At 59.0% G+C, this 22,073-nt stretch overlaps 1 protein-coding gene and 1 long non-coding RNA gene across 8 annotated transcripts in view; one reads left to right on the forward strand and one right to left on the reverse strand.

The window, feature by feature from the left end:
• MINK1 (misshapen like kinase 1) overlaps positions 1-22,073 on the reverse strand; it is a 44,243-nt gene that overhangs the window by 16,671 nt on the left and 5,499 nt on the right. The gene's annotated exons all lie outside the window — the stretch shown is intronic.
• On the forward strand, positions 9,635-21,877 carry LOC131498261 (uncharacterized). Its single transcript, XR_009255356.1, has 3 exons — positions 9,635-10,000; positions 14,460-14,597; positions 20,781-21,877. It is a non-coding gene; the product is annotated as an uncharacterized LOC131498261 (long non-coding RNA).

Below are 22,073 nucleotides of genomic sequence, written 5' to 3' on the forward strand. Positions count from 1 at the left end.
AGCCAGGATTTCTGGAAAACCAAACGCAAGAGCCCCTCACCCTTGGTCCACTGCCATCAGCAGGGAGACACCAGCCCGAGGCCTCCGCAGAGCACCCACACACACCGACCTCCCTGGTCACAGCGTGCGCCACCGTGTCCCGGAGCCGGAAGAAAGGGAAGCAGCGAGCGCAGCCCGGGCCGACGGCACATCCCGACCGCTCGGGTCGTCCGCGGGGCAGGGCTGCCCCTCCCCTCGGGGCCGCGCTGACCGGCCCGGGGTGTCGTGGCTCTGTGTGGCCGAAACCAAAACCACACCAACAAGGCAACCTTGACCGGGTCTCAAACAAACAGCGGGCCCACAGGAGACGGACAAGCTGTCACCGTGGGGGGACCAACGCCAGGTCTGTCTGAACCGAGACGTGCGAGGAGACCGGGCCCTGTTCTCTCGAGCGCCCGCACCTCCACGCTCGGGGAGGGGGCCCCGCAGCCCCCAGGACGGGCTCACCCACGCTGGCACCTCCGAACTCTGCCTGTGGGCAGGTCCCCGCTTCCGACAAGGACGGAGACAGCAAGACGGGTGCTCCTCAGCCAATGGGAAGCATGATGCCCCCACGAGTCCGACCACTGCACCGCGAACACCTCAAACCGGCACAGACAGATCTCATCTTGGACCCCGACCCACCTCCTCCTCACGTGTGTGGGAGACACAGGGGTATGAAAGCCATCCTTGAGGTCAGACACAGTGTCCGGGTTTGCGGTTCCAAGCCCGTTTCCTGACCCACAAATCAGGACGGCCGCACCTGCTGGGAAGGGTCGTTCCGAGAATCAGGTCGAGACAGGGCATGTGACACGCAGTCACGGTGCCCGACAGCTTGCACGGAACATGCTCGGGAGGCTGTCCCTTCTCCGCCTGTCAACAGCGGCACCGTTTTCCACACCGGTCACCCTGTCCTTCCTCCCCTCCTCTCAGTCCCGCCCCGGCCCCGGGCTCCTGCCTCCCGGTCCCCTCCAGCTCCCGGAACAGAGTCCCGACACCTCCATGCCGGTTGCGCTGCCCCCATCGGTAGCCAGCTGGTGGATAATTTCCGAGGCTGGGTCTGTGCCCGCCCTGGGCCGGGCTGGGCCCTGAGCAGGGAGATCTGTAAGGCAGCTGTCCCTTGCTTCTCTCACCTGTTAAACATTTACCAAGCACAGATAATCCAGGGTGGCGACGCCCCAGCGGACACAACAGGAGGCCAACACACAAGAAGCATGGAGGGTCCCCAATGGACCCGCAGTCGACAGGCCAAGTGCCCCGAGACAGCGGTGCGGATTTTATGCCAGAAGAACACTGTGGGCTGTCCAGGCTTCGAGAAGCTTCCAGTGGAGTGGAGGCTCCTGCAGAGCAACCTTCCAGGAGGACGCGGGCACTGACCGGTTCGGGGCGTCGGACTGGGAAAAGGTCCCTCTCACAGCCTCAGGGACAGCCATCAGTCAGGCCTGGCATGTCCCACAGGCTCCTGGAGGAGACCACACTGGGTGGAGTGGACAGAAAGGAGGAACAGAGGAGCTGAGGCTGGCCTCTGAGGAACAGTTGTGCATCCCCACGGGGATAGAAGGACAGCCTGGGGGGAGCACGCCTCGGGGGAGCACCAGGAACATCCGTGTGGCCAGAGGGGCTGCGGGTGAGGGGGAGCGGAGCCCAGGGGCACAGCAGCCCCGGGGGAAGCCTGGCCAAGAGGAAGGGATCAGGTGACAGGCAGCAGGGCAGACAAATGGTTGTGGAGACAGGAAGGCGTCTCATGCCCGCGGAGGAAGAAGACAGAGAGACAGGGGACCGATGAGGCGCGCTGGATGGGTCTCTTGGGGCCCGTGAGGGCGTGTGTGTCCGTATACATCCCACCTTGTGTAGACGGCACGCCCCACGGGCTTACAGTGGTGACGCGGCACAAGTCTGGCTTCTCCCCGACGCACACACCCGAGGATTCAGAAGGCACAGTTCAAATGGGATTCCTGCACTGATCTGGCCTCACACGCGGGCCCTTGGAACGTGCCTTGTCCATGTGCTCAGTCACTCTCTTCGCTGGGGATCCGGAGGACCCTCCGGAGGAGGTGCTCTGCTCCTGGGGAGCACCAGCCAGTCCCGGCCCCTGCACGCAGGCCCAGCCCCATGACGACACTGCTGGAGGCCTCCTCCAGCTCTTCCTCTCGGTGCTCACATTCAGGTGGGGGCCCGGATAGGGAGGAGAAGCTGGGGAAGAGAGGCCTACACAGGGTGTCCGGGGTGCGGGCTCTCAAATGTCACGGTACAGGAGAATCACTTGGGAACGGACTCCTAGGATCTGGCTCCAGGGGCTCTGGTTTAGCACACAGGCCTGGGGGGAGGAACAGAATCTATACATTTAAGAGATGCCTGCCCCCCCCCCCCCGCCCGGGGGTTCTAACACACTCCGAGAAGCTGCGCCTCAGGGAGGTACTGGCAGGGGATGGGGTGTGGGGTCCCCGGTAGCAGTAGGTCTGCGTGACCTCGGGCGGCAGCGCAGGCAGCATCTCTGCGCCACGAACTGATGAACGACTGCCCTCCCGTGATGGCCCCTCAGCCCCTCCGTCCTCACACCAGCCTTGCCTACAAATGACCTTTTCCTGTCAGCCAAGCCAAATCCCGCTGTTTTCAGGAAGTCCTCCCTGAAAGTCTTCCCAAGCTATCCCACCCATGAATTCCGACTTCGATGTCACGGTGGAGACGGTGAGATTTAAGTTTCTCAAGAACAGGACTAAGGGGACGTGCATTTTTAAAAAATAATCTGAGAGTAAGACAAGGTTGTCAACTCTTGCCATTTCTATTCAATGTTACACTGGTGGTTCTCGCCAGGGTGATTAGGAAAGAAAAAATAAAAGGCATCCAGGTTGGAAAAGAAGAAGGGAAACTGTCTCTGTGTGCAGATGACATAATCAAGGGTGCAAAAATTCCAAGGAATCTACTAAAAATCTACTAGAACTAATCAATGAATTCAGCAAGGTTGCAGGATATAAGACTAATAAACAAAAACCAACTGTATTTCTATGTACTACAACGAATAACCCAAAAATGAAATTAAGAAATCAACTCCAGGGGCGCCTGGGTGGCGCAGTCGGTTAAGCGTCCGACTTCAGCCAGGTCACGATCTCGCGGTCCGTGAGTTCGAGCCCCGCGTCAGGCTCTGGGCTGATGGCTCGGAGCCTGGAGCCCGTTTCTGATTCTGTGTCTCCCTCTCTCTCTGCCCCTCCCCGTTCATGCTCTGTCTCTCTCTGTCCCAAAAATAAATAAAAAACGTTGAAAAAAAAAATTTTTAAGAAATCAACTCCATTCATACTAGCATCCAGAAGAATACATTTAGCCAAAGTGTCAGACACGTGCACTGAAAACTGTAGACATTGTTGGAATAAGTTAAAGACTTACGTAAACAGAAAGATTTCCCACGTTCATGGATCAGAACGCTTAATATTGTTAGTATCTATAGATTCGATGCACTTCTATCAAAATCCCAGTGGGCATTTTTGCAGAAACTGACCAGCTTATCCTAAAAATCCTATGGAAATGCAAGGGATCCAGAAGACACAAACAATCTTGAAAAAGAACCAAGTTGGAAGACTCACACTTCCCGATTTCAAAACTGACTACATAGGCACAGCGATAAAGACAGTGTGGCACTGGCATAACGACGGACATATAGATCAATGGACTGGAACTAAAGAATCCAAAAATTAACTCTTGAGTTTGTGGTCAGTTGATTTTCAACAAGAGTACCAAGTCATTCCACAGTCTTTTCAACAAATGATGCTGGGGCAACTGAGTGTCCACATACAAAAGAATGACACTGGATCCCTACCTCATACCATAGACAAATATTAACGCAAAATGGATCACAAACCTAAAAATGTAAGAGCTAAAATCATAGAAATCTTTTTTTTTTCCCCTGCCCCTAACACCACAGAAACCTTAAAAGAGAACACAGGAGTAAATTTTTATGACCTTGGATCAGGCAATGGTTTCTTACAAATGACACCAAAAGCATAAACAACAACAAAAACCATAAATTGGATTTCCTCAAAATTTAAAACTTTTGAGCTTCAAAGGACAGCAACAAGAAAGTGAAAAGACAACCCACATAATGAGAGAAAACATTTTAAATTATGTATCAGATGGCCACCTGGGTGGCTCAGTTGGCTAAGCATCTGACTTCGGCTCAGGTCATGATCTCACGGTTCATGAGTTTGAGCCCCAGCTCAGAGCCTGGAGCCTCCTTCGGATTCTGTCTCCCCCTCTGTGCCCCTCCCCGACTTGTGCACGCACACACACGCCCACTCTCTCTCCCTCTCTCAGAAATAATACATGAATCAGCTTCAAATAAATGAAAAAATAAATATCAGATAAGGGACTTGTATCCAGAATACAAAAAGGACTCAAGAATAAAATAATAAAAAGACAACCCAATTAAAAAGTAGGCAAAGGAGGGCACCTGGGTGGCTCAAACGTCCAACTTTGGCTCAGGTCACGACCTCACGGTTTGTGGGTTCGAGCCCCATGTCGGGCTCTGTGCTGACAGCTCAGAGCCTGGAGCCTGCTTCAGATTCTCCCTCTCTCTCTGTCCCTCCCCTGCTCACACACACACACGCGCTCACACACTCTCTCTCTCTCAAAAATAAATAAAAGATTAAAAGTTAAAAAAAAAAAAGCGGGCAAAGGATCTGAATAGACATTTCTCCAAGGATCTACAGTGTGGCCAATAAGCACCTGAACAGATGTTCAGCATCATCAGCCACACACGGCCACTAACGGGCTAACTCAAAAGGACGGACAGCGACACGCACTGGCGAGGATGTGGAGAACTTGGAGCCCTGGTGGGAACGTAAAATGGTGCAGCTACTTTGGGAAACAGTTTGGCAGTTCCACAAAATGCAAGACAGAAAGTTCCTACATGACTCAGCAAGTAGACGTCCCAGAGAATGGAAAACATACGTACACACAGGAATCTGTACACGTAGTGTTCACGTGAGTGTTATTCACAGCGGCCAAGAAGCGGCAATAACCCAATGTCCATCAGCCGGTGAACGGATAAATACCCATGCAACGGAATATTATTTGGCAACGAAAAGGTATGAAACAATGACCCACACCACAACGTGGACGACCCCTGAAAACACGCTAAGTGGAAGAAGCCGGTCGCAAGGCCCCGTGTTGAATGGCTCCATTTGTGTGCAATGTCAATGGCAGGCAAATCCGTAGGGGCAGAAAGTAGTGGCGGCTTCCAGGAGCAGGGGAACGGTGGGGACTCCCAGCGGGCACGGGAGTTTACTTGGGGCTGATGAGAACGCTCTGACATTGGACTGTGGCGACAGCGAGTCTGTGAATCCACCAAAGTCTACTTCACAGAATCCTGTGCTATGTGAGCTCTGTATCGATAAAGCTGGGGTGCCCGGCTGGCTCAGGCAGAAGAACATGGGACTCCAGATCTCAGGGTCGTGAGTCTGAGCCCCACGCTGGGCACAGAGATTACTTCATAAAAACAAAACACAATTAAAAAAAAAAAAAATCTGATGAGCATGTCCCACGGCACTCAATAGACTGTTTTGATCGGGGACGGTTTCCACACGAAGAAAGTAACCCTACAAACGTGGGAGGGGGCCCTCAAAGTGCTCTTGGTCTGGTAACACATACGGAGTCCTGAGCCAAGCACAGAAAATGATAAAATCTACATGATTCAGAGTTAGGGAACTCGGTTCCCGTTTTTGGCTCTGCTGCTAAGAGGCTGTGTGTCTGGGGGTAAGTCACTTAAGCTCTCTGGGGTCCCCACCAACAAGAGAAGAAAACATTCCGGCTCACTCTCTATGGTTCTAAATGCTCAAGTCCACACCCCACAAAGCTGTCGACCTAATGACCATGTCATCACTTCCTCCCCGTGCGCCAGGGTCTGTGCTGGGCTCAGGAATACAGCGGTGAATGAAATGAGGTGGTCTTTGCCACGAGGTTGCTGACAGTCTGAGGGGGGAGGCAAACACTGTGCCACAGACACATCAGGGCACTAGGACAACACCCTTCCCGAGTCCAGGAGTTCAGGGAGGGGCTCTAGTGAGGGCAGCAGGGTCTAAGAGCCCTCCGGTGCTCTCCTACGGGCAGGGGACGCTATCACCTGTCCCTTCCGTGTGGCCCTTACCCGTCCCGCTTACACGTCTGTCTCAGACACCTGTCTCGCGGCCCACTCTTCCCACAGCCCTTTAACAATTAAGTAGCTGGCAACCTGGCATCTTCGTTCTTCCTGGCGCTGCTGAGGGCGCTGGAAGCACAGGGTCATGACAGACGTGGAGGAAGGTGCTGGTGGCTCGCTCGAGTCACGGGTGAAGGGGGTTTGGAACAAGTGTGTTTCCTGCCCGGAGTCGAGTACAGCCAGAAAGTGGCACAGCCGAGCTCTGCCCTAAAAACTTTTGACTCCGAGGCCTGCGTTGCCCTGCTCAGAGCTCCTTTGCCTGAGGGACCATGTTTCCAACCATTTGGTCTCATTTCTTTGCTCTTTAAAGCTTTAAGTAATACCTACACCCAATGTGGGGTTCCAACTGATGACCCTGAGATCAAGAGTCACACGTTCCCCACCGGCTGGGCCGGCCAGGTACCCCCCGATTTGGTTCCTTCCTTCCCCGAGTCACAGCTCCTGGCCCTCAGCCGGGTTCCCGACCCAAGGTAGGCAGTCCAAGGCCACAGAGAAAAGACACGCTGGGGCGGACCTCCCGCACCAGCCGTTCCCCGACTAGGACCCAGAGGGAACACGCCAGACGGCACACGGAGACAGGGCTGGAGAGGCCGTGAGCAGGTCAGACGCGGGAACGCGGAGGCTGTTAGTGGGAGGAGGGCCCCCGAGAACAGGGCAGAGTGGAGGGGGTGGAAGTGAGGACAGGACGCCCGATGGATTCCAGCTATCCCCTGGTGTCACCAGGAACCCGGAACCGCCCCCGGAGCCAAAACAGCGGCTGTGCCGCATCAGACCGCAGTGAGATTCTGGACTGAAAGGCGGTGAAAATTACTCCTGGTGGCCAGCCCCGCTCCACGAGCCTTACACGTACCGAGTAACTGAACCCCACGGGACTGCAGGACACGGAAGCCGCTGTCGTTTCCGGCCGACAGATGAGGAAACGGAGGCTCGGGGAAGGGAAGTGACTTGTCCAAAGGCAAGCAGCTGACGGGCTCCGGAGCCCGTGACGCAGCCTTCCCTCGATCCGACCTGGCCCCGAGCCAGCGGGACCCCATCGCTACTCGTCACATGGTTACGTGTCTCGTCTCCCGCCCGGGACAGAAGCTCTTTACGGGTGGAACACCGCTCGGGGGGGTATGCGGGCGCCACGCCGGACGGGCCTGAGTGAAAAGGCATCACACGCGGGACCACAGCGGACTCCGCACCCGCGGATTTCTTCCGTGAACAGAGGCCAGCACTGGAAATGCGTTTTCTCTCCCGTATGCTTTCTTTCTCGCAGCGCACAATCCCCTGACCGTGGGTCGCTAAGGCTTGCAGTGGAAGCAGCCCATCGGTAGTTAAGTTTGCGGGGAGGCCGAGACCACGCAGATCTGGGGCTGCGGGCGTCCATGCCCCGGGCACCCTGGCGGGCCAGGGTCGGCCGCACGTTGCTGCACGGTGAGGGCGCAGACTTACCGTCTGCGCTCTTTCCCTCGCAAGAGCTTCTGTGCTGAAGCCTTTCTCACCTTCCGTGTTTTACAAACGTTACAACTTTGTAACGTGCGGCGCCTGGGGGGCTGGGTCAGTCAAGCCTCCAACTTCAGCTCAGGTCACCATCTGGCAGTTCGTGGGTTTGAGCCCCGCGTCGGGCTCTGCACTGACAGCCCGGAGCCTGCTTCGGATTCTGTGGTCTCCCTCTCTCTCTCTGCCCCTCCCCTGCTCACGCTCTGTCTCTATCCTGTCCCTCAAAAATAAACAAACATTAAAAAATTAAAAAAAAAAAATGGGGCACTTGGGTGGCTCAGTCGGTTAAATGTCCGACTTCGGCTCAGGTCATGATCTCGTGGTTCGTGGGTTCAAGCCCCGCATCGGGCTCTGTGCTGACAGCTCAGAGCCTGGACCTGTTTCAGATTCTGTGTCTCCCTCTCTCTGACCCTCCCCCATTCATGCTCTGTCTCTTTCTGTCTCAAAAATAAATAAATGTTTAAAAAAAAAAAATTAAAAAAAAAAAACACTTTGTAACGCCTCCAGGCCACGAGAGAAGACACAGAGGGCATCGTAACAATGCCGGAAGCAACGACTGCCGGGCGGGGCTCGGGCACAAGCGGCAGAGCAGAGTGGCAGGGCCAGGTTAGGGGCGCTGGCTTTCCTGCGTGACGCCACTCGCCATGTCTGATGACGCACGTTCAGATGCAAAGAGGCGGCCGCGGTGGTGGCCACACGTGCGCTGCAAGGGTGGGGTTCCCCCAGCTGGGTGGTGTGGTCCGTGCACAGGACCACCCGGCCCCCAGGCCGGTCTCCTCCGTTTCCAGGCGCTCCTCCGATGCTGGGTGACTTGGCGCTTGTGGGCCCCACGCAGCAAGGACAGCTGAGGGGAGTCGGCTGGGTGCACAGACACCGCGTGCGAGGACACACCAAGGGCAGGAGGAAGGGACTGTCCCTCTGGACCCTCCTCCTCAGTCCTAAATGGTGACCCCCAGGGCCAGCGCCTGGCTCTCTCTCGCCTGCTTCCCCCCCTCTAAGACTCCCATCTGGAGGAAGAAAAGGGGAAACAGCGCTCACAACTCACAACTCTGACAAGCAGCAGGGCTGGGGCCCCAGCTGACACCTCCTTCCCCTTCCCGAAGCGGGGAGCCCTTGGGACTGAGGTCAGGGTACAGAGGAAGGCCGCGTCCTCCTCCCAAGAGCGGTCGGGTTCGGGGGGCTGTGACGTGGAGGCAGTGGGGCTACTAACTGAAGTTCAGGGCTGAGGTCAAGGCCGTCGGGCAAGGGAAGGAGAGACCCCAGCTCCTCCCTCACAACTGGGGGGAATTCCCAGACAGGGACAGGAGGGCCTGGGCCCTGCGGGGTCCAGGAGGAAAGGGGCAGGTGACAGATGGGCCAAAGGAGGCAAGCACCTTAGGGCCGGGGGCACATTTCTCACAAGCGGCCCAGACCTGGCAGGGCTGAGCCCGGGTCTCCAGCCCGGTTGCACTAAGGTAGGCCTCCCCCCACACCTCCTGCACTGTCTGCTCGGGTCCACGAAACCCCCCGAGGGGTGAAGGTTTTGTGAAGTACTTGAGCAAATGCAAATTGTTATCACCACATCTTTTTTAAGAGCCTGTCAAACAGTGCCTCTTTAAATACCCTGGCTGTGCCTTCTAGGAGCTTCTAAGTCAGACACCAACACAGAGGGAAGGAACACGCCGACAGGAGTCACATATGCCACAACGTGAGAGGTTAGCCGACTGCAGGGCAAGGAGGCAGGATGCGGAAACCAACCCCCTACTTTTCTGCTGACCTGGGGGCCCACACCCCACATGGGGCTCCGAACTCACAACCCTGAGATTAAGAGTCACGTGCTCTACTGACTGAGCCAGCCAGGCCCTCCCCTCCCCCCACCAGGGTCTTATAAATACAGAATTTCAGAGCTAGAAGGGTCTATCCACTCAGAACTCCCAGAAGATTCTAGGAGGCTCTGGAGTGGTAGAAAGAACTAGAACCACAAGGCCTGGGGAAGGGCTGGTCTGCCCTGTGCTGCAGGCCCAGCAGTGTCACTCACTGGGATGCGCCCTGGCAGGTCCTGCCACTGTAACCGGGGCCCAGAGGTGCCATGCTGCCCTGGACAGGAGGGCCAGGGCTGGGGGAGGGGCCGCAGGCGCCCCCCCCTCGCCCATCCGGTGGAGGCAGGCTCACTCCTACCAGGCGGACGGGGAAGGGGCTCCAGGGAAGAGAGTGGGGAGCTGTGTCCACAGCAGGACCCGAGGGCGGTGCAGCGGAATCCTGCGCCAGATGCCTCTCCCGCGTGGAAGAGCCTGGATCGGCGGCTGCCAGGGCCCCGGAGCCTCCACTTATCTGGTGCGGAGACCGGGCGGCACACGGCAGCCCCACACAATAGGCCTGTTTTCCTGAGCTCTTCCTGTGACCGAGGAGGCCCCCACAAAGGGGACGAGGGGCAGGGGCGACGTGGTACCAAGGCCCGGCCTGGGGGAAGGGCCCCAGCCTGCGCGAGCTTGAACGGGGCTGCCCTGCCCTGCAGAGCAGCTTCAAGCCCCACTCCCGGGGCCAGAGGACCACGGCCCGCCCGGAGCACCGCAGCCAAGCCGGGCAGGGCAGGGGGCTGAGGGGCAGGGTAGACAGGTGCCCTAGCAGGCCAGTCCCTGGGACACGTGGAGGGGGCAGTACTCCGCACAGGGGCGTACACACTGACCCCCTTCACTTGGCCGTGAGCAGCCTCTGCACGAGCAGAGGACGCGCGTGCATGGACGCCCACAGTGCCACAGGTGGGGGCGTGTCTCTGAGGAAGAGTGTGCGGGTGAGGGGGGGTCGTAGGGGCGGTGGCCGGGGCACCGGAGGGGCCGGGGTCTCATCAGAACACCTCCCCGCCTCCCCCAGCCCCGCGGGAGACGGCCCTCCTGGGGGAGCCAGCGTCGTGCCCGTGCCCGGGACCCCCGTGCCTGCGACACGCGTGGGGGGCAGGGTGCCATCAGCCCGTTTCTACCCCGAGGGCTTGCAGGGAAAGCAGGCTCGAAGCCAGGCCTGGCCCTCTGGCGAACCCCGTGCCCCAGGGACGAGGAAGGAAGCCCACCCACTGCCCAGGGCCAGGAGGGCGCGAGCACCAGGAGGGTTAAGCCCCCACCGGCTCCCCGGAGGCCAGCACGTCCAGTAGTAAAGAAAACCTGCAAAGACGCCTTTCCCCATGTCCCCTGCTCCCAAACCCGACCGTCCACCCCTGTCTGGCCAACCTGCCCCTCACACTGGGGCCGAATCGGACCCTCGGGTTCTGGCTCCACGCGGGGAAGTACGGCCCTCGGGTCGGTGACCACCACACGTGTCCTCACGTGCTCAGTGGGGGTGCAGCGGGGGACGGAGGGAGCAGAGGGGAAGGACAGAAACCAGGAGACGTTTATGTGCTGGGGGAGGGAGGGACAGTTCGAGTCTCTCCTCCCGGTCCCTGTGGCAGAAGGACACACACGCGCGCAGAAGCAGGAACAGGTTCAGACACGATGCACGCACAAGCACAAAGACTGCTCTAATGGGAAACCAGTCAGAGCAGAGGGCCCTGCCCACGCGAGGAGGTGGGGAGCGGTCCCCCGTGTGCCTCGATGCCCGGGCTGCCCCCAGACCCGGCTGCGCAGACCGGGACCCCCCTGGCGAGCTGGAGGGTGCCTGGGGAGCGGCGTGGGCAAAGGGCAGGGGAGTCAGCAGTGGGGAGGGAGGGAAGGAGAAGGGGGGCCGGCAGCCCGGTGCTGGTTCTAAAATGGCCACAGGCAAGGCAGGGGACAGATGGTCTCTTTCTGAGGCTGAGCTGGAGAAAGTGGGGAAAGGGAAAGGAAAAAATAAATACCACCACAGTCAGAAATTTAAAAATAAACCCCAACACCTAAAAGATAAACAGCCTGCTTCTGAGGCTCGGCCTGCCCACAGGGTGTTCTGGGGGAAAGAGAGAAGGGGGGCACCCTCTGGCCTCGGGGGTGAAGGCCGCGCCCCGCATCGGCCTTTCCTCCACCTCCCCAGCGACTAAGGGACTTGGCTGTTAACGTGTCATATGGAGTCACGGCAGTCTGATCATGGCTCTGCCACGGAACCCGCTTCTGTCTCTGGCCAGCAGTCAGTTCTGTCACCTTGCGGCTGGGGGCCACCGCGGCCAACAGCCAAACGCTGCACGTCGCAGCCGGATGGCTCACGGCCACCGTCTCATTTGCACCTCATACCTGCAAGGGAAGTGAGCCAAGCAGGAGTTATCGCCCATTTCACAAATGAGAAAACCAAGGCTCCAAGGAGTGACATGTTTGCCAAGGTGGAGCTGGAACCTGGGGCTCTGTGCCTGCCGTTCACTCCTCCAATCGCACCGCTCCCGGCCGGCCCGTCGCTCCAGAGCTCAGGGCAGACACGGCCTCCTCCAGGAGGCTTCCCGGACTGCCTACCTGCTCCCACGGGACCCTCTACTGCCCCTTTCGTGGCACCAGTTACATCCGTGTGAAAAATTCTGTAGTCGTCTGTCTCCTCTGCCAGGCTAAGTTCTTGGGGGTCAGGGCCACATTCAAAATCTGTCTGCTGAATGATAAATACAAAAATAAAAGAAAGTTGGGGCACCTGGCTAGCTCAGGTGGAAGAGCATCCGACTCAATCTTAGCATCATGAGTTTGAGCCACGTGATGGGTGTAGAAACTACTTAATAAAACTTAAAAAAAAAAAAAGAAAGAAAGAAAAGAGAAAAGAAAGTTGGTGCTCTCTAGAAAAACCTTCCTTCCTCCCTGATGCAATCAATGGTTTCTAATGCTAGTTTTGGGTTTCTCTCCTCTCTTCTAATCATCCACGAAATTCACTTAAAAGCAACACACTGGGCAGCTGGTAAAAGTGAGTCCCTTTTTGTCACGTGAACCGGCGCTCCGTGATTCATACGCTTCGTAAATACTACGTATCAATGGAAAGGGCACTTTTTTAAAGCAGTGAACTCGTACATAGTTGGCAAAACCCAAACAAGAACATTAATAAAGATCCAAAGACTGGGACGCGACCGAGCAAGAAGAGATCAAGGGAAGGCGTCCCGGAGGAGCCAGGAGCCAGGAGCGCACTTTGGGAACGAAACGGAAGTGGGCAGAGGCTGGGTGGGCGGGAAGGGCAGAGGTCCCACCTCAGAAGACCGAGCCCAGGAAGGTTCGGAGGTGCGGGATGGTAAGTGAGCTGTGGCAGGGAACAGCCACCGAGAACCAAAGGCCTGGGCACCATGTGATGGAGGCAAACCAGCACGTCCGGGAACGTCCGAGAGCCTCCCTCCCCAGTCCCGGCACACAAGAATTCCTGGATGTCAGAACGCTCTGAAATCCACGAAGTGCTGCAGATTTGCAGAATCATTACAAACAGACTACCTCCCGGAGAGCAAGGGAAAATGCTGTCAAGAGGTCACTTGTTAAGACCATTGGGGTCACGGGGACATAGAGGGAAGAGTGGTGGCGCATGAACACAGAAAGCAGACAGAAAGTAGAACCGAGTGGAGGACGGGTGAGGGCCGGAGGGGGTGGGGGTGGGGGGCACAGATCCGAGGCCCCAGAGACTGGGCTGGGGAGGGCTGTCTCTGGGAGGCGACACTGGTGAGAGGAAGAAAGGACAGAGTATGGGAAGAGGAGGGAAAAGGGAGGAGGAGGAGAAGGAGGAGGGAGGAGGGGGAGAAGGAGGAGGAGGAGGGAGGAGGGGGAGAAGGAAGGAAGGGGAGGAGGAGGAGGAGGGAGAGGGAGAGGGTGGAGGGAGGAGATGAGGAGGAAGGAGGGGGAGGAGAAGGGAAGAGGTGGAAAAGGAGGAGGGGGAGGAGGGCGGGAGAAGGGGAGGAGGGAGAGGGAGGAGGCAGTGGCAGGGGATGGGCTGAGTGTGTGCAGACTGGCACACACTGAGCCTGAGCTCACGGAGGACAACAGTAATCAGGGGCTGGATAATAATAAGCCTTCTCACTGCTGGTTTTCTGCTGCAGCACAAACAGATCATTACACCTCATTGCCAACCTCCTCCTGTGGGAGTCAGGTGTCCACAGATCCAAGGGAAGGGACCAGGGAAGCCTCATGACCAAGGAAGCCTGTGAATGGTCTCTTCCCTCATTCCTTCTAAATTGGGGGGCGGGGGGGCAACTGGCTGGCTCAAACGGAAGAGCTTGCGGCTCTTAAATCTTTGGGTTGTGAGTTCAAGCCCCACGTTGGGTGTAGAGATTACTTTAAAAAAAATATAAAAGCGGGGCGCCTGGGTGGCGCAGTCGGTTAAGCGTCCGACTTCAGCCAGGTCACGATCTCGCGGTCCGTGGGTTCGAGCCCCGCGTCGGGCTCTGGGCTGATGGCTCGGAGCCTGGAGCCTGTTTCAGGTTCTGTGTCTCCCTCTCTCTCTGCCCCTGCCCCGTTCATGCTTTGTCTCTCTCTGTCCCAAAAATAAATTTAAAAAAATATATATATATATATATAAAAGTAATTCTAGATGGGAGGCCAACCAGGTGTCGTGGGGTGGCAGGGGGAGCCACAGGAAAGACAAGGGACGAGGGGGCGTGGAAAGAGCCAGCAGGAAGGGCAGGAGGGCAGAGGGCGAAGAGCTGAGTCAGGCAGCACAGCAGGTGGAGGGTGAGGCCAGCAGGGAGGGGAAGGACGCGTGTCTGAATCACAGACTGAGAAAGGAAGAGCAGGGCTGTTCTCCAAAGGGTGGAGACCAGATACTCCTTGGCCCCACCAAAGGCCAGCTCAGAATAAATGACAGCCCCAGGGATGGGGGGGGGGGGCAGGATGAAGCCAACAGGCTCCCCCAACTTCTCAGCAGGCCCACCTCTCCCGTTTGTCCTCAGAAACCGGCGCTGCGCCTGGGGAGCCAGTTCACACGTTCATTCAACAAACACGGAGCGCTTGCCGGAGACCAAACCACGGCCATGAACGCCGCCTCCCTCGCGGAGCCCACAGGAAGCAGTGCTTCTGGAAGGACTAAGGTGAGGTCACCTTAAGGGGGCCAAGGGCCTGCTGGGGAAGTGACATGCAAGCTGACACCAGAGGGCACGGAAGAATCACCCAGCAAGCGGAAGTCTGAGGCAGGAAAGGCTAAATCCCTGGGCCAGGGGCCCGGCAGCCCCCGCCCCAGGCCGGAGTCAGTGAAGCACTTTGCACACTTCTGTGTCCAGGTCCCGGGTCTCATGTCCCAACAAAGGCGCGTGTCCCCATCAGAGCGTCCCAGGTGAGGCCCCACTCCCCCCACCCCCCACACGGGTGCTTCTGCTGGGTGGGCCAGAGCGCCTGCACCCAGGCAGCAGGACAAACAGGACTCTCAAGTTGAGACACTGGATTCTGAACTTGGTCTCTGTCCCGGCCCCAGCGAGGCTAGGACTTTCTGGGGATTATAGGGGCTCTAGGGCAGGGAGAGGGGACCCCGAGGGCTCACACCTGGGGGCTCAGTGACTCACCCACCCACGGCCCAGACGGTCTTCTCTTTCCCAAACAAAACACTAGGGAGAACATGAATGTCCAGACCCCAGGAGATGCCCTTTCTGGGACTTTCTTTCATGAGAAATCAGGCAGCCCCCACCTATCCAACCAGACACCTTACCTACGCTCGTCTCCCATCCCCACAATGGCTCTGGGAGGCAGGCCTTGGCCTTGCCACCCTCATGTGACAGATGACAAAAACGGGCCCGCGCCAAAGGTCACCCAGGAGGTGACAGAACTGGGGCGTCAGTTGAACTCTGTGTCCAAGGCCTGTGCCCTTAGGGATGAGTGGTGATGGGAAGGCCCCACTACTCCAGGCCCCTCCCTGTCTTCGAAAGCCCAGTAAAAGGCCCGATCTCCCCAGGTCAGCCCTCCCCCGGTTTGGCCGCTCCCCTCCGCGGCACCGGTGGGCTCAGGGCTCAGTCCCCGCCGCGCTCGGACAGTGATGTCCCTGCTTCACAGGCCTGGAGGCCTTCTGAACCTTCCCCTATCCTGCGTCCTTCCCAGATGCCCAGCCCCCCACCCACACCGCGACTTGGCCCCCTGAGGTCGCTACAGTAGGGGCCGGTGTTCCCCAGCCGAGCTCAGGCCTCGTCCCTGGCCGTCTCGCCCTGGCCTGTTTCTCTCAACTACGTCAAGCCCAGCTTCACACACAGTCACCGCCCCCGAAGCGCGCCTTTCCTTGCAAGCGAAGTCGCAGATCGCACCCCTTCCCTGCTCGCACGTTTAAGGCAGCACTGAGAACAAACAGCACCCCACACAGTAGGTACTCGCGGATTTCCAGGAAGGGAGGGAGGGAGGGAAGAAGGGAGCAGGGGACTCCTGGATCTGGAGGGACTCTAGGGGTCATCCGGTCCCGTAGTTCTGGGGGCCGATCTGCATCAGATCACCTGGGGAATAACATGTCACCGTTCCACCCTGGACCCACTGGATCGCCTCTGGGAGCAGCGCTCGGGACCTGACGGCTGGAGAAGTGACCCAGGTGACTCTGACTGAGCCTGACTGCGAGCCACTGGTCCCACCCCTTCATCCTGCAAGCGAGGAAACCAAGTCCCAGCAACACGACACGCATCCTGGAAACGAGAGACGGAACTGGAACCGGAACCGGGTCTCCGGGCTCTGAACGCCACGCTCACCGCCCCGTGCATCGTGTTGCCGGAGCTCCACCGGCCCCCCGGGGTCAGCAGCCAGGTAGACGTCAAGTCTACCCAACGTGAGGGGGCTGCGACCCTGGGCCCGCCAAGCACGCGCGAGCCCCCGACTTAGACGGGGCCGGGCAACGCAGCGCCGCGGTCGGCGAGCAGCGCCGGAGGTCCGAGCTGGCGAGCTCTGAGCCCCTGGCCTCCCACGGGCACCTGGAACGATGTAAGACGACCCGCGGGGGCTCTGCTTTACACGCGAGCACTTAGGTGACTTCTCACTCTCATCAGCGAACGGTGAAGACGAGCACATCCAGGGAGAGCGCCATGCCGGACAGCAGGGTAAGACCCAAGGCGAGCGGTGTCCCCAGGAGTGAGCGACGGGGGCATTCCTTCACTCAAACTCTGAGCACCAGGGCTGGGCACAACGGGCTGGGTTCAAGGAAGAGCACCAACCCCCACTCACACCGGGCTCGACGTAAGAAAAGAAGGGGCTTTTGGGGCGCCTGGGTGGCGCAGTCGGTTAAGCGTCCGACTTCAGCCAGGTCACGATCTTGCGGTCCGTGAGTTCGAGCCCCGTGTCAGGCTCTGGGCTGATAGCTCGGAGCCTGGAGCCTGTTTCCGATTCTGTGTCTCCCTCTCTCTCTGCCCCTCCCCCGTTCATGCTCTGTCTCTCTCTGTCCCAAAAATAAATAAAAAACATTGAAAAAAAAAATTTAAAAAAAAAAAGAAAAGAGGGGGCTTTAGACGGGAGCACGAGGGCACTCTGGGCAGACCCTGAAAGGGGACGGAGTATGTGTGGCCTCGTCTAGGTCATGCACAGAAGACAGAAAAAATGTCCATCTGTCTTTGGGATCCGGCACAAAGACTGGTGATCTGGGGACAAAGCCCCGAGAGGTGGACCTAAGTCACCATGCCCACCGGCCGCCAGAGGCCTCTGCGACCTGGACGCTGACCCACGAGGCAGGCCTCCGTGTGCCGAGGGGCTCTCCGCCCTCCCGTCCTCCCGGGTGACCTGACTGCCAAGCCCGCCCCCGTCTCCCCCTGAAGGCCAATGACGCCGCCGCACGTGGAGTGGAAAAGGGAAGGCCAGGGAGCGGGACAGCCCTCCGCACCGGCCACCTCTACTCTGAGAAACCCAACTCGACTCTGCATCACGCTCCGAGTCTGGTGCGTGGACACCACACCAGGGACACGGCCTGCCCGGGCTCCAGGAGGCCCAGGAGGCTGTCATCAAAGGGGCCTCAAGGGCCGCTCAGGGCTTCCTACGGCCCAGCCCCCCTCCGAAGAGACCTCGGAATACACCACCCGACACTCGAATCGTCCCTCCGTCCACGTCCGAGCCCTGGGCACCCAGAAAGGCTGCTGGCGCTGTGTGAACACAGGTGTGTGGAACAGAGCCCCCGGGCAGAGAGGCACCCCCCGCGGGCCACCCCCCGCGAACGGCGAGGTGCAGGGCCCACGGGGCCATCACAGGGCGGGTTTCTTCCTCCCCTTTAACACGCGCAGAGATGCTGCCGCGTTTTGTTACCGTCGTCCCCCGAACGGCCTTCCCACCTTCCTCCAGCTCCTGCCCTGGGCCCCCAGGACGAGGAGCCGGAGCTGGTACGGGCGCCACGGTGGGTCCAGGCCGAGCCGGAAAGCGGGAGGCGGCCAGAAGCACTGACGACGGAGGAGAGACCCTTGGCTTCTCTTCCCGCTGCCTCGTCCGCCACTGATTCCTGCACCACTTGGCGCGTATCCGTGTCAGGCCTGGCGCCTCCTGGGAGGCGGGCGGGCGAGGGGTCAGCTCTCCCGACTCAACCAGTGAGGCACCTGCTGCGTCAGGCCAGCTCCACTCCGCACACGCGCAAAGGGTGGAGGCGGGAATGGTGGGTCCCGGGCCGGGGTTCACGTTTCGTGGGGACAGACAGGTGTGGACATGGGCACTGGGGACGGCTGCACGGCGCGCTTAACACGGCTAAAATGCTCCATTTTGTGCCTGTTTAGCTGTGATAAAAAAACATTTTTAAGGCAGGAGTGAGAGTCCTCCTCTCTTCCTGCTGAAGGACAGGCCTCTCTGAGTCCGTCTACTCTCCTCCGAACCCAATCTTCTGGATTCCCCTGAGTGTCCTTCCCTCCTGTCGTCACTGCTCCGCCCGGCAGCCCGGCACCCACGAATCTCCACCAGTTCCGGGCACGGGCCCCGGGAAGCCAGCACTGCTGGCACGTGCCCGCCAATGCCAGCCCCCCGCAGCCCCCAGAGACTCGGGCTGGCGCCCCACTCCCACTTCTCGAAACACGCCCCACGTTTAGGAACAGAGCCTGTCCTCTATCGAGACACAGATCCGGACCGCGTGCCCCTCAACGGCTGCAGGCAGTCCTCGCGTAGGCTGCCTCCGTCCACGACGCGGGCCGCACTCCCCGAGCCTCCGAACAGCGTGAGCACAGACACAGGGACAGCGGTGTGTTCCCACGAGAGGTCGCGAGGCCTGCTCGCTGCACCCACGCGTTCACGATGAAAGTCAGGAGGAAACACCACTCTCAAAGCACACGGCCTAGGACGTGGGCCACACAGGGCCCTCTGTCCCCCATGCACCGCCAGGCCGTGCCTCCCGGAGCAGGCAGCCAACGGCACAGGAGCCAACACGCTCGGGCTCTGCAGTGAGTCAGACCTGAGTCCCACTCCGGGATCCGCCGTTTACTGGCCGTCCAGCCCCAGAGAGGTCCGTGGACTCCCTTCTATGAGCCCTGGCGTGTTCCCCCGGGGCGGGGGACGAGGAGAGAGTCGCCCACTCCCGAGGGCTCTGGGAGGGACGGCGAGATGACACGAGGAGAGAACCAACTGCGCTGCGAGGACTGCTTACCGGTCTCACCCACACCCCTTCTGCAGCGACCCCACGCCCAGGTATACAGGACTCGTACTGGAGCAGTCTGAGCTCCGAACCGAAGTAAGAGAAAGGAGCGTGTGGGGGTCTAGGGACAAGGGAACCGACAAGCCTCGGAGCCACATGCTGTCCCTTCCCCCAACCCAGGGCTGTGGGACACGTGGGCCCAGGGGGGTTCCGGTGTGAAGAAGCCTGTCGAGGCCAGAGGGTCTCCAAGCCGTGGTGAGACCAGCCCAGCCCATCAAGCTGTGCTGTCCTAAGGTCCAGGGGCAGCGGGAAGTGGACGGCAGCCCTGTCCCTCGGCTTCCCCCACCTGTCCCCGTCACTGCTCTGTCCCCCGTCACTCACCCACCCCCAGGGGGCCGTTCTCCCCCAGAGCACACCCCAGGAAGGCTGCCTTCCTCCCTCTGCAATCTGAGAGGACGTTCGCACGCACCTCTGTCTTCGAGGCAACAACCGGAGAACAGAAAGACCAGAGAGGAGGGCGCCTGGGCGTCCCAGTCGGTTGAGGGACCGACTCTCGATTTTGGCTCCGGTCGCGATCTCAGGGTGTGGGATCGAGCCCCATGTGGGGCTCCATGCTGAGCACGGAGCCTGCTTGAGATCCTCTCCCTCTGCCCCTCCCGTGCTCTGACACACACACATGCCCTCTGTAAGTAAAACAATTTAAAACACTGGAAAAGAGAAAGACGGGAGAGGAAAGAGAAGTGCGCTAGCCTCCTCTCCCAGACACCGTGGGCACCTGCTCCTGCCGCTGACGCCTGGGCTCCGGAGCGCCCCTGCCTCTTTTCTCGAACACTCTTTCCTGAGCCGCTCAGAATTAAGGACCGAGTACGACACACGCTTCAGCCACCTTCTCACAAATGCGCCTTGAGAGAAAGAGCGGGTGGGTGGTAAAGAGAGAACATGAGAATCTTCTTCCTCCCGGTCTGGCTTGGAGCCTGCCCATCTTACCTTCGGAGGTGTGCTGGCAGACAAATAAAAGCTGTCGGGGGAGGCGTGTGCCATGCAGAAGTCATTTACTGCCTACGTCCCTCTCTCCACCCAGAAGGCAGCGAAGGAGGGACTTCGCGGCAGAAAGCTGTGCCTTCCCGAGCCCACGCCAGGTTCACAAGAGGCACTACGGGCGACCTGGGCGGAGGCACCAGCGTCCCCCGTGCTGCGGACGCCGGCCCCACACGCTGATGCTGTTAGAGCTTCCCGGATACAGTGACAGTGACGCCCAAACACCCCTGGAAGGCAGGTCCTCCTGCCGTGGGGACACTTCCCGGGGAGTCCGAGGCCTTCCGGCCCCCTCCCCTGCCCACCAACTCCACCTTTCCTGGGCACGGTCTCCTCGGTTCCGTCCTCGCCACCTCTCTCCAGAGGCCGCAGCCCCTTCCGCAGCCCGGCCCGCCGCCCGCCCCGCACTGTGGCTGCCCCAGCCCTTTCCGCTGGCGACACGCGGAGTCGGGAACACTCCCCCTGCGCACCCCACTCACCCTTCACTGGCACACAGGGTCAGCTGAGAACCTCGTCTGTTTATACACGGGGTCTACTCACGGGGAGAACCCCACTTCCCACGGCCGGCCGGAGCGAGGCCCGGGGCTGGGCCTGTCCATGCCCATTTCTGGGGGACGCCCCCACCTTCCAGCCCCAGACACCGCTCAGCTCACTGCAACTGGGGACACCCTGCCCTCCCCTACAGGTGACTGCGCGAGAAGACGGAAACGCTAATTACCGGATGGTGGCGATCATTTCACCGAGAGTGCATACGTCGCGACATCACGTTGTTCGCCTCGAGTATGTATCACTGTCACCAACCTAAAATCACACATCTAGGGACAACCCTCACACGCCTGCTGTAGACAACAGGCACGCTCACTCGTAGTTCACACACACACACACACACACACACACAGCACGCAGAGATCCTCCCTCAATAAACAAACATGACGGTCCTAGGAGTCACGGGCCCGTCCCATATACATGCCCTAACCCTTCAGAACAAACTTCTTTCCCACCCCCCACCCCCCCAAGGGAAGGCTCAGAAGAAATCCTTGTGGAAACGAAGCCTGGAGGCCCCGGGCCCTCGGCTGTCAACCGAACGCTCCGCCCGAAGAACTGCCCCGTTCCAGGGTCTCCCAACTCCGGCCATCACCAAACTCCTCCCGCTGGTGCCCCCTATTCCTTCTCGGTGCTGCCAGCTCGCTTTTCTGACCTGGGACCTGTCTGTCCCTCGATCGACCAACCAAACACTTTCGTCTTACGAAAAGTAAGAAAGATTCTCGTCATATGCTCTCGCGGCCCGCTACAGTTCTCTGCCACGGCCTTTATCGTGGTTTGTGATGGCGCACGCGCATAACTACGTACATGGCCATTTTATTAATGCCTCTCCCCACTCCTAGACTGTAGCAAAGCCACGTCTACCTTGTGCCTCAATGTGACCTCTGTGCCTAGTTCTAGATCTTTCCTCAAACAAAACAAGAAACCTCCCCCACAGTTAGCAAGTACATCCTCAGGCTGCCTGGCCACCAGACTAAGTCTCCAGGGGCTCCCAGGGCCAGTAGAATTCCAGACCTTCCTTTTCTCCTCCCTCACATTCCCTACCCTTCTAAAGAACAAAAAGCCTCAAGAACCCCCTCAATTAGCCTCTGGAGGTGCTTCCTGTAGATGGCAGAACCCCAGACTCAAGTCAAGGACCGGCTGGTGAGGAGACCAGCAGGAAGGACAGGATGGAAGAGAAGGGAACGTGGGTGTGGCCAGGGCTCACTGCTTTCACCAAGTAAAGTTTCTTTTTTTTAACGTTTTATTTATTTTTGAGACAGAGAGAGACAGAGCATGAACAGGGGAGGGGCAGAGAGAGAGGGAGACACAGAGTCTGAAACAGGCTCCAGGCTCTGAGCAGTCAGCACAGAGCCCGACGCGGGGCTCAAACTCACGGACCACGAGATCGTGACCTGAGCTGAAGTCAGATGCTTAACCAACCGAGCCACCCAGG

Source organism: Neofelis nebulosa, chromosome 16 (assembly GCF_028018385.1).
Source record: "Neofelis nebulosa isolate mNeoNeb1 chromosome 16, mNeoNeb1.pri, whole genome shotgun sequence".
NCBI classification, from domain to species: Eukaryota; Metazoa; Chordata; class Mammalia; order Carnivora; family Felidae; genus Neofelis; species Neofelis nebulosa.